Source organism: Eutrigla gurnardus, assembly GCF_963514095.1.
Source record: "Eutrigla gurnardus genome assembly, chromosome: 2".
Lineage (NCBI taxonomy): Eukaryota > Metazoa > Chordata > Actinopteri > Perciformes > Triglidae > Eutrigla > Eutrigla gurnardus.
This window is the reverse complement of record NC_139916.1, coordinates 33,087,899-33,100,846: the sequence shown is the minus strand read 5'-3', so window position 1 is coordinate 33,100,846 and position 12,948 is coordinate 33,087,899. Positions and strand designations below refer to the sequence as shown.

The 12,948-nt window shown below is 40.2% G+C and overlaps 1 long non-coding RNA gene across 1 annotated transcript in view; it reads right to left on the bottom strand.

Annotated features, from left to right (window-relative positions):
• LOC311023951 overlaps nt 1-12,948 on the bottom strand; it is a 171,082-nt gene that overhangs the window by 34,808 nt on the left and 123,326 nt on the right. The window lies entirely within an intron of this gene.

Genomic DNA, 12,948 nt, shown 5'->3' with positions numbered 1-12,948 from the left:
TGCAATATTGGGTAACTAACATCTGTCCACGTCCTTCTTTCACCTATTATCTTAATTGTTTTTTATGATAAGCACAGTACATGAATAATATTGTGTTGATCAAGACCTTTAGTCAAGATTCATGGGTAAATATTAGGGAGACAATGTTGTCATGCCTAAAAACATTGTTATGATAGCGACACATTAGTCAAAACAGAGCTTTGTATATAAAGTGTCATTTGTTTGATAATGATGAACAATATCACAATTTCAATAGTGGACAGAGGCTTTTCACATGGTGGTTAGACCGAGGCTAATACCCGCAATAGTCTAGCACAGGTGTCAAACTGATCCAGTAAAGGGGCTACAGGTTTTCATTCCAACCAAGCAAGAACACACCTGATCCAACAAATCAACTGTGTGAAGACAATTCAGTTGATTGAATAAGTCCAGTCAGCTGTGTTCTTGCTTGGTTGGAATGAAAACCTGCAGCTACAGCGGCCCTTTACTGGATCAGTTTTGACACCCTATGGCTTCAAGCTGCAGTAGCCCTGGACTGACAGTCATGTCAACACTGTCATTTCACTTGTGTGTTATCTCAATATTTAGCTCAGTTTACTGAGCCTCACTGAAATGCAGGTTGTGTCCTTGACTTTGAAGGAACATGGGGTTAGAGTCACTTGTGTGACCTCAGGTCAGAAGACAAGCATGGGAACATTTGTTTACCAATTAAATCTTTAGACGAGGCTCATTTAACCAAGTCATGTGTTGTGGGCCTTCTGGAGACAAAACCTTCAGCTTACTTCCACAGTCAGATACTGTGACAGCTTTTCAGTTGGGTTTAGAATAGCCCAAGGCTAAGGATACACATGTGAAAATCCTCTAACAAACCTACCAGCTGAAACCCCACACTAATGATCACTTAAATAATATATAATAAATCACATGTCTTCTCTTTCAGGTTAATTAGTTTAGATGCATATGACATCTGAACTACCTGACAACTTTCCCCTTCATCTGTCATTAATCTGTCAGAAAACAGATGGAGAGGGAAAGGGAAAGATGACATGAAAAATAAATAAATAAAATAAAAGATATTAACTGTGGTGAAATATAAAAAAATAACATACATTGTTTGAATCACATAAGAAAGAGATCAATAATAATAATGATAGAAATAATAACAAATAGGTGTCCTACTGTTGAGAGAGGAAGTCATTCTGTCCATGGATCAGTCGTGTATGCTGTTGTTTGTTGAATCTGTCCAAATTGTCAGTGGAGCACAGTGTCAGTGTGGAGATGTAAAGGGCTGTAACCTGATGACCTTTGACATGTCCAGTGGCTGTAGGACTGCTTCTTCCAGGTATCTGGCCAGTGTTTGTGTGAGGACCGCATCACGGTAGACATGGAGGAGGAAAGGCCTTAAAGGGAAGAGGAGACAGAAACTTTATTCCTCCCATTCCTTTAGTTGTTAATGCAAACAGCACACACAAACAGTAATGAAACAGTATGTTTACTTGTTGTTTAGTCAAATAGGGATCCTGTTCTAAAGGAGTAAAACATTTTTACCTTTAGTTGTCTAGCATGATGTTGCACCCAGCAGGAAGTGTGATGACAGTGATGACTGATCTGATTTTCCCTACAGCAGCACACCCGATCACTTTCCAAGGATCAACAGTAGTTAGGCTCTACTGAAGTCAACTGGGCACAGCAATGGATGCACATGTGGTGACGTGGAGATAGGAGGATAGTGCAGGTCCTGATAACTGAAAACACAAAGTTATTGTCATAAACTGAAGACTGTGAAACAAAACATGTTCAGAAGTTACAAAACAGACATTAATCAAATACCTTGAACACTGCTGCCATTTCACTCAGAGAGGTTTATGAAGGCTTCATGATGTTCAGCTTCTTTCACATGTTGAGCTCTCTTTGCAGTCCTGAGTGTCTCCACTCTAACTGTGAAGTGGAGGGATCACAGAGGAGGAATGAGAATGACAACATTATACTCAACAATGTTATCCAAACTGTTGCATTAATACAAAGTAAATACATGAATGTACACTATTGAAAGAGAATATCAGATATACAACAACAATAAAACAATACCTTATAGTCTGTTGTGAAGAAACCTCAGCACTGGCAGGTGGAACACAGGTCTGTGGTCCAGCAGTGACGGTCCACTGTTGATGCTGCTGCAGCATCTGGTCTGTGGCAGCATGATGTCCTGGTTGATGATCCAGTATCTCAGAGCCAGAGTGATGGTGAGGTTAAGATGGGCAGGTGTTATCTCATCCTCTGCTTTAAAGAATGACTGGGATTGGCAGGAAGTAGAAGGTGTCTCTTGCAGTGATGGTCCGCTGACAGTGGACGGAGTTAAGATGCTGCTGCAGCATCTGTCTTGTGGCTGCATGTCTTGGTGGATGTGAGCTGGTCCTCACAGTGCTGAAGGGTGTGAGGCTGAAGCTGGTGTTGTCATAGAGGAGACAGGAGAACTGTGTCTCTCGTCCAGGGGAAAGTAAACTTACATGAGTTATAGTCTCTAACAAGAAACTGGGTGGGATGATAATGTGGAGTTTCAGCTGGTAGGGATCACTAAACCAGAGAGCAGGTGTTACATTAAGAACACCTACTTTCTGATTTCTACACTAAATGTTAGCAGCTGTATACAATGCTGTATACAGCTGCTGAAACAGTTTTGACCTGTGCATTCATCATCCCTGACCCGACCCCCCCACCCAGATGAATGCACAGGTCAAAATGCATTGGCAATATAGCTCATAACAACATATCTGAATATCTGAGTTATCTGAAAAGAAATTATGTACTATCCAATATTCTCAAAACTTACGATTACCAAACAAAATGTTATTTTACTTACGTGTGACAGCATACTTAGCTTTCCTTTACATAGCCACTTTACATAGATAAACCGGACCAACAACAATATGGTTATCTAAAAAACAATCACATGATGCTCAGTGGATTTTTGTTCTACCTGACAGTTTTCAGACCTGTGGTGGAGAGAAATTGGGTCCTGCAGCAACAAAGAGGCCTTGCATGTCAGTTTCTCATAGGCTCGTTACAGAAGTCATACCAAGTGTTGAGGAGATCCTCTGGTCCGCCCTCCCTCCCTCCCAGCCTCAGAGAGACTGAGGCAGCCTGGCAAGGTGTTGAAGCCTGGCTGCTCAGAGGATACTCCTCATTATGGACCATTGTGTTTGTCATTTAAATCTCTGTAAGTCATATTTTCTATATTGTTCTGAGTAAACATAGCATCACAATATACTCCTTTTGATTTTATCATTGCACATTTCAATAATTTACTCTTTAAAACTAAGCTGTGTTATTAATACATTTATCACTCACTTACCTTTAGTATTATTACTAGTTAAAGTTCCATCACAAGTTCTTTGTCTATTTCTTGATCTTTAAAACTCAGCTGACATATTATGGGCTGTTAGAGGACATGACACAGTAGACAGGATTGTGATAACTGTAATAACTTTTCATCACGCCAGATTGGAGACAACGCTGTGGTTGAGAGATGAGAATGAGGTCGAGCAGTGTGTTCTTCTCTGTGGTTGCACCATTGATCAGTTGTGTAAATCCATGGGACTGAAACAGCTCAAGGATCGGCTTACTGGCGTTGGATAGGAGATTCTCGTTGAAGTCACCACACACAATTATATTGTTACAGTCCATGATCTCAAGTGAGTCCAACAGGCTTCCCAGGTTTGACAGGAAAGATGTCACACTGTAGTCTGGAGGTCTGTATACAGCTGCAATCAGCGCACTCACTGGGGCTTCAACTTTCAGAGCTACGAACTCAAGGTCAGTTACATTATGTACATACTGTTTTTCATGCACTTGAATGTGGTTTTTCACATAAACAGCAACTCCACCACCTCTTCTGTTGGCCATCTGTGGTACATTTGTGTAGGACACGTGTCTGTTGCGTTTGAACATGGTGTAACCCTCTAAATGGAGACTGTCTGCCACAAAGGAGCCTTGTAGGTGAGTTTCTGTGAGACACAAAACATCTGCAAGACACAGTTCATGATGGCTCTTGATGTCATTGACATGAGCTGGGAGTCCCTCTGTATTGTGGTGAATAATGGTCATTGTGTCAGGTCCACTCAAGCTCATGCTAGTCGAGGTGAAGTCTGAACAGGTGAGTCTTGAGCCTTTTTCGGAAAATGGCAAATGACTCAGCTGTCCTGACATTAGTCGGGAGTTCGTTCCACCACTGAGGCGCCAGAACAGAGAAGAGTCTGGACTTTGCTGAGCGACATTTGTTTGATTTCAGCAAAAACTGCAATATTTGGGATTTTTTACAAGTGGCAAATATGACTCGATTTAAATGAAACTTGACATGCATGTTCTTTCAAGCGATGGCAACATAGGTTTCGAGTTTCGTAATTTTAGGGGCAAAGGTTATAGAGTTATGCTAATTGCATTTTGGTAGCCACACCCTCTAATGTTCATTGGCCGATATCTCCTGATTAAATGCATATTTTCAAAACCTTTTCGGAACATAGCCCTAGCTAGGTCTAAAGAGTCTGCGTACCGAATTTCGTCCAAATCGGACCAACGGTTTCCGAGAAATGCGCAACTTCCTTTTTTTCATAAAATCCAAGATGGCGGAAAATTTCGGTAGGCGGACTTTGGTACTCCCAATGGCTTTTTTGTAGAGGAGTCTTGTCTGCACATGTGTGCAAAGTTTCATGTCAATTGGAGTTACGGTGCGGCGGGGCTGGCGATTCTCCACTGTAGGTGGCGCTAGCGAGCAACTTTTTCGTGGTTGAATGCGAAAACGCCAAATTCTCTCATTTTCGCCAGACCCTATAAACACTCCAATTTTCGTTAGTTTTTTTTCACGCGTTAGTTTTTTTTCACGCTCAGGCCCCCAAAATGCAGGTCAAAGTGGTGAAAGAATAATAAACATTCGAATAACAATAGGGCTTCGCAGCCCGACGTTGTCGGCGCTCGGGCCCTAAAAAAACAATACTGACATTAAATCAAATTGAACCAAGTCTTAAGCTTTCTTAACTTTTTTTTGCATAATTGAAATTAAATTAATTAAATTTAAAATGAATATATAGAAATAGAAAGATAAATAAAAAAAAATAATAATAATACTGAAATCAAATTAAAAGCAACTCAAAGACCAAAATCTGTGTGCATTCACATTCTTCATATCCCTGTCAATCAAAATGGCCTCCCCTCTGCCACCTCCCCTTATTTAAATGACTGGAGGTGCTAAGTTTCTACACGGTGGTGTGAAAGCCCCTTTAGGGCTTGATGTTGCCTACACCATTGGGGACACTTTAACTAACCATAAGGAAACTCAAATGGAGTTTTGGCTCCACTTTGGTGGCAATTCACTAAGAGTCTGTTATTCATATGGGGATAACGTGAATTGGGAATCATTTCAATTATTGCATGTAGACCCCCTTTTAATTCAAAGAAACAAATAAAACTTAAATTAAAATTAGATTTGAATACAGAATTTGATAATCAATGTATCCCCGTATGCACTGGCAGTTGGCTCTTGCAATAAAACAAATAAATAGATGAAAATAAAAAATACATAGAAACTGTAGTTTACAAAACTCAAAAATGAACAGCGCCTAAGCAGAAATTGTTTTCAAATAGTTTTAGGGCTCAACAATATATATTGTCGCCATCAATAGCAGAAGATTCGTGCTGTATGTGCAAAGGATGCAATATTGGGTAACTAACATCTGTCCACGTCCTTCTTTCACCTATTATCTTAATTGTTTTTTATGATAAGCACAGTACATGAATAATATTGTGTTGATCAAGACCTTTAGTCAAGATTCATGGGTAAATATTAGGGAGACAATGTGTCATGCCTAAAAACATTGTTATGATAGCGACACATTAGTCAAAACAGAGCTTTGTATATAAAGTGTCATTTGTTTGATAATGATGAACAATATCACAATTTCAATAGTGGACAGAGGCTTTTCACATGGTGGTTAGACCGAGGCTAATACCCGCAATAGTCTAGCACAGGTGTCAAACTGATCCAGTAAAGGGGCTACAGGTTTTCATTCCAACCAAGCAAGAACACACCTGATCCAACAAATCAACTGTGTGAAGACAATTCAGTTGATTGAATAAGTCCAGTCAGCTGTGTTCTTGCTTGGTTGGAATGAAAACCTGCAGCTACAGCGGCCCTTTACTGGATCAGTTTTGACACCCTATGGCTTCAAGCTGCAGTAGCCCTGGACTGACAGTCATGTCAACACTGTCATTTCACTTGTGTGTTATCTCAATATTTAGCTCAGTTTACTGAGCCTCACTGAAATGCAGGTTGTGTCCTTGACTTTGAAGGAACATGGGGTTAGAGTCACTTGTGTGACCTCAGGTCAGAAGACAAGCATGGGAACATTTGTTTACCAATTAAATCTTTAGACGAGGCTCATTTAACCAAGTCATGTGTTGTGGGCCTTCTGGAGACAAAACCTTCAGCTTACTTCCACAGTCAGATACTGTGACAGCTTTTCAGTTGGGTTTAGAATAGCCCAAGGCTAAGGATACACATGTGAAAATCCTCTAACAAACCTACCAGCTGAAACCCCACACTAATGATCACTTAAATAATATATAATAAATCACATGTCTTCTCTTTCAGGTTAATTAGTTTAGATGCATATGACATCTGAACTACCTGACAACTTTCCCCTTCATCTGTCATTAATCTGTCAGAAAACAGATGGAGAGGGAAAGGGAAAGATGACATGAAAAATAAATAAATAAAATAAAAGATATTAACTGTGGTGAAATATAAAAAAATAACATACATTGTTTGAATCACATAAGAAAGAGATCAATAATAATAATGATAGAAATAATAACAAATAGGTGTCCTACTGTTGAGAGAGGAAGTCATTCTGTCCATGGATCAGTCGTGTATGCTGTTGTTTGTTGAATCTGTCCAAATTGTCAGTGGAGCACAGTGTCAGTGTGGAGATGTAAAGGGCTGTAACCTGATGACCTTTGACATGTCCAGTGGCTGTAGGACTGCTTCTTCCAGGTATCTGGCCAGTGTTTGTGTGAGGACCGCATCACGGTAGACATGGAGGAGGAAAGGCCTTAAAGGGAAGAGGAGACAGAAACTTTATTCCTCCCATTCCTTTAGTTGTTAATGCAAACAGCACACACAAACAGTAATGAAACAGTATGTTTACTTGTTGTTTAGTCAAATAGGGATCCTGTTCTAAAGGAGTAAAACATTTTTACCTTTAGTTGTCTAGCATGATGTTGCACCCAGCAGGAAGTGTGATGACAGTGATGACTGATCTGATTTTCCCTACAGCAGCACACCCGATCACTTTCCAAGGATCAACAGTAGTTAGGCTCTACTGAAGTCAACTGGGCACAGCAATGGATGCACATGTGGTGACGTGGAGATAGGAGGATAGTGCAGGTCCTGATAACTGAAAACACAAAGTTATTGTCATAAACTGAAGACTGTGAAACAAAACATGTTCAGAAGTTACAAAACAGACATTAATCAAATACCTTGAACACTGCTGCCATTTCACTCAGAGAGGTTTATGAAGGCTTCATGATGTTCAGCTTCTTTCACATGTTGAGCTCTCTTTGCAGTCCTGAGTGTCTCCACTCTAACTGTGAAGTGGAGGGATCACAGAGGAGGAATGAGAATGACAACATTATACTCAACAATGTTATCCAAACTGTTGCATTAATACAAAGTAAATACATGAATGTACACTATTGAAAGAGAATATCAGATATACAACAACAATAAAACAATACCTTATAGTCTGTTGTGAAGAAACCTCAGCACTGGCAGGTGGAACACAGGTCTGTGGTCCAGCAGTGACGGTCCACTGTTGATGCTGCTGCAGCATCTGGTCTGTGGCAGCATGATGTCCTGGTTGATGATCCAGTATCTCAGAGCCAGAGTGATGGTGAGGTTAAGATGGGCAGGTGTTATCTCATCCTCTGCTTTAAAGAATGACTGGGATTGGCAGGAAGTAGAAGGTGTCTCTTGCAGTGATGGTCCGCTGACAGTGGACGGAGTTAAGATGCTGCTGCAGCATCTGTCTTGTGGCTGCATGTCTTGGTGGATGTGAGCTGGTCCTCACAGTGCTGAAGGGTGTGAGGCTGAAGCTGGTGTTGTCATAGAGGAGACAGGAGAACTGTGTCTCTCGTCCAGGGGAAAGTAAACTTACATGAGTTATAGTCTCTAACAAGAAACTGGGTGGGATGATAATGTGGAGTTTCAGCTGGTAGGGATCACTAAACCAGAGAGCAGGTGTTACATTAAGAACACCTACTTTCTGATTTCTACACTAAATGTTAGCAGCTGTATACAATGCTGTATACAGCTGCTGAAACAGTTTTGACCTGTGCATTCATCATCCCTGACCCGACCCCCCCACCCAGATGAATGCACAGGTCAAAATGCATTGGCAATATAGCTCATAACAACATATCTGAATATCTGAGTTATCTGAAAAGAAATTATGTACTATCCAATATTCTCAAAACTTACGATTACCAAACAAAATGTTATTTTACTTACGTGTGACAGCATACTTAGCTTTCCTTTACATAGCCACTTTACATAGATAAACCGGACCAACAACAATATGGTTATCTAAAAAACAATCACATGATGCTCAGTGGATTTTTGTTCTACCTGACAGTTTTCAGACCTGTGGTGGAGAGAAATTGGGTCCTGCAGCAACAAAGAGGCCTTGCATGTCAGTTTCTCATAGGCTCGTTACAGAAGTCATACCAAGTGTTGAGGAGATCCTCTGGTCCGCCCTCCCTCCCTCCCAGCCTCAGAGAGACTGAGGCAGCCTGGCAAGGTGTTGAAGCCTGGCTGCTCAGAGGATACTCCTCATTATGGACCATTGTGTTTGTCATTTAAATCTCTGTAAGTCATATTTTCTATATTGTTCTGAGTAAACATAGCATCACAATATACTCCTTTTGATTTTATCATTGCACATTTCAATAATTTACTCTTTAAAACTAAGCTGTGTTATTAATACATTTATCACTCACTTACCTTTAGTATTATTACTAGTTAAAGTTCCATCACAAGTTCTTTGTCTATTTCTTGATCTTTAAAACTCAGCTGACATATTATGGGCTGTTAGAGGACATGACACAGTAGACAGGATTGTGATAACTGTAATAACTTTTCATCACGCCAGATTGGAGACAACGCTGTGGTTGAGAGATGAGAATGAGGTCGAGCAGTGTGTTCTTCTCTGTGGTTGCACCATTGATCAGTTGTGTAAATCCATGGGACTGAAACAGCTCAAGGATCGGCTTACTGGCGTTGGATAGGAGATTCTCGTTGAAGTCACCACACACAATTATATTGTTACAGTCCATGATCTCAAGTGAGTCCAACAGGCTTCCCAGGTTTGACAGGAAAGATGTCACACTGTAGTCTGGAGGTCTGTATACAGCTGCAATCAGCGCACTCACTGGGGCTTCAACTTTCAGAGCTACGAACTCAAGGTCAGTTACATTATGTACATACTGTTTTTCATGCACTTGAATGTGGTTTTTCACATAAACAGCAACTCCACCACCTCTTCTGTTGGCCATCTGTGGTACATTTGTGTAGGACACGTGTCTGTTGCGTTTGAACATGGTGTAACCCTCTAAATGGAGACTGTCTGCCACAAAGGAGCCTTGTAGGTGAGTTTCTGTGAGACACAAAACATCTGCAAGACACAGTTCATGATGGCTCTTGATGTCATTGACATGAGCTGGGAGTCCCTCTGTATTGTGGTGAATAATGGTCATTGTGTCAGGTCCACTCAAGCTCATGCTAGTCGAGGTGAAGTCTGAACAGGTGAGTCTTGAGCCTTTTTCGGAAAATGGCAAATGACTCAGCTGTCCTGACATTAGTCGGGAGTTCGTTCCACCACTGAGGCGCCAGAACAGAGAAGAGTCTGGACTTTGCTGAGCGACATTTGTTTGATTTCAGCAAAAACTGCAATATTTGGGATTTTTTACAAGTGGCAAATATGACTCGATTTAAATGAAACTTGACATGCATGTTCTTTCAAGCGATGGCAACATAGGTTTCGAGTTTCGTAATTTTAGGGGCAAAGGTTATAGAGTTATGCTAATTGCATTTTGGTAGCCACACCCTCTAATGTTCATTGGCCGATATCTCCTGATTAAATGCATATTTTCAAAACCTTTTCGGAACATAGCCCTAGCTAGGTCTAAAGAGTCTGCGTACCGAATTTCGTCCAAATCGGACCAACGGTTTCCGAGAAATGCGCAACTTCCTTTTTTTCATAAAATCCAAGATGGCGGAAAATTTCGGTAGGCGGACTTTGGTACTCCCAATGGCTTTTTTGTAGAGGAGTCTTGTCTGCACATGTGTGCAAAGTTTCATGTCAATTGGAGTTACGGTGCGGCGGGGCTGGCGATTCTCCACTCTAGGTGGCGCTAGCGAGCAACTTTTTCGTGGTTGAATGCGAAAACGCCAAATTCTCTCATTTTCGCCAGACCCTATAAACACTCCAATTTTCGTTAGTTTTTTTTCACGCGTTAGTTTTTTTTCACGCTCAGGCCCCCAAAATGCAGGTCAAAGTGGTGAAAGAATAATAAACATTCGAATAACAATAGGGCTTCGCAGCCCGACGTTGTCGGCGCTCGGGCCCTAAAAAAACAATACTGACATTAAATCAAATTGAACCAAGTCTTAAGCTTTCTTAACTTTTTTTTGCATAATTGAAATTAAATTAATTAAATTTAAAATGAATATATAGAAATAGAAAGATAAATTAAAAAAAATAATAATAATACTGAAATCAAATTAAAAGCAACTCAAAGACCAAAATCTGTGTGCATTCACATTCTTCATATCCCTGTCAATCAAAATGGCCTCCCCTCTGCCACCTCCCCTTATTTAAATGACTGGAGGTGCTAAGTTTCTACACGGTGGTGTGAAAGCCCCTTTAGGGCTTGATGTTGCCTACACCATTGGGGACACTTTAACTAACCATAAGGAAACTCAAATGGAGTTTTGGCTCCACTTTGGTGGCAATTCACTAAGAGTCTGTTATTCATATGGGGATAACGTGAATTGGGAATCATTTCAATTATTGCATGTAGACCCCCTTTTAATTCAAAGAAACAAATAAAACTTAAATTAAAATTAGATTTGAATACAGAATTTGATAATCAATGTATCCCCGTATGCACTGGCAGTTGGCTCTTGCAATAAAACAAATAAATAGATGAAAATAAAAAATACATAGAAACTGTAGTTTACAAAACTCAAAAATGAACAGCGCCTAAGCAGAAATTGTTTTCAAATAGTTTTAGGGCTCAACAATATATATTGTCGCCATCAATAGCAGAAGATTCGTGCTGTATGTGCAAAGGATGCAATATTGGGTAACTAACATCTGTCCACGTCCTTCTTTCACCTATTATCTTAATTGTTTTTTATGATAAGCACAGTACATGAATAATATTGTGTTGATCAAGACCTTTAGTCAAGATTCATGGGTAAATATTAGGGAGACAATGTGTCATGCCTAAAAACATTGTTATGATAGCGACACATTAGTCAAAACAGAGCTTTGTATATAAAGTGTCATTTGTTTGATAATGATGAACAATATCACAATTTCAATAGTGGACAGAGGCTTTTCACATGGTGGTTAGACCGAGGCTAATACCCGCAATAGTCTAGCACAGGTGTCAAACTGATCCAGTAAAGGGGCTACAGGTTTTCATTCCAACCAAGCAAGAACACACCTGATCCAACAAATCAACTGTGTGAAGACAATTCAGTTGATTGAATAAGTCCAGTCAGCTGTGTTCTTGCTTGGTTGGAATGAAAACCTGCAGCTACAGCGGCCCTTTACTGGATCAGTTTTGACACCCTATGGCTTCAAGCTGCAGTAGCCCTGGACTGACAGTCATGTCAACACTGTCATTTCACTTGTGTGTTATCTCAATATTTAGCTCAGTTTACTGAGCCTCACTGAAATGCAGGTTGTGTCCTTGACTTTGAAGGAACATGGGGTTAGAGTCACTTGTGTGACCTCAGGTCAGAAGACAAGCATGGGAACATTTGTTTACCAATTAAATCTTTAGACGAGGCTCATTTAACCAAGTCATGTGTTGTGGGCCTTCTGGAGACAAAACCTTCAGCTTACTTCCACAGTCAGATACTGTGACAGCTTTTCAGTTGGGTTTAGAATAGCCCAAGGCTAAGGATACACATGTGAAAATCCTCTAACAAACCTACCAGCTGAAACCCCACACTAATGATCACTTAAATAATATATAATAAATCACATGTCTTCTCTTTCAGGTTAATTAGTTTAGATGCATATGACATCTGAACTACCTGACAACTTTCCCCTTCATCTGTCATTAATCTGTCAGAAAACAGATGGAGAGGGAAAGGGAAAGATGACATGAAAAATAAATAAATAAAATAAAAGATATTAACTGTGGTGAAATATAAAAAAATAACATACATTGTTTGAATCACATAAGAAAGAGATCAATAATAATAATGATAGAAATAATAACAAATAGGTGTCCTACTGTTGAGAGAGGAAGTCATTCTGTCCATGGATCAGTCGTGTATGCTGTTGTTTGTTGAATCTGTCCAAATTGTCAGTGGAGCACAGTGTCAGTGTGGAGATGTAAAGGGCTGTAACCTGATGACCTTTGACATGTCCAGTGGCTGTAGGACTGCTTCTTCCAGGTATCTGGCCAGTGTTTGTGTGAGGACCGCATCACGGTAGACATGGAGGAGGAAAGGCCTTAAAGGGAAGAGGAGACAGAAACTTTATTCCTCCCATTCCTTTAGTTGTTAATGCAAACAGCACACACAAACAGTAATGAAACAGTATGTTTACTTGTTGTTTAGTCAAATAGGGATCCTGTTCTAAAGGAGTAAAACAT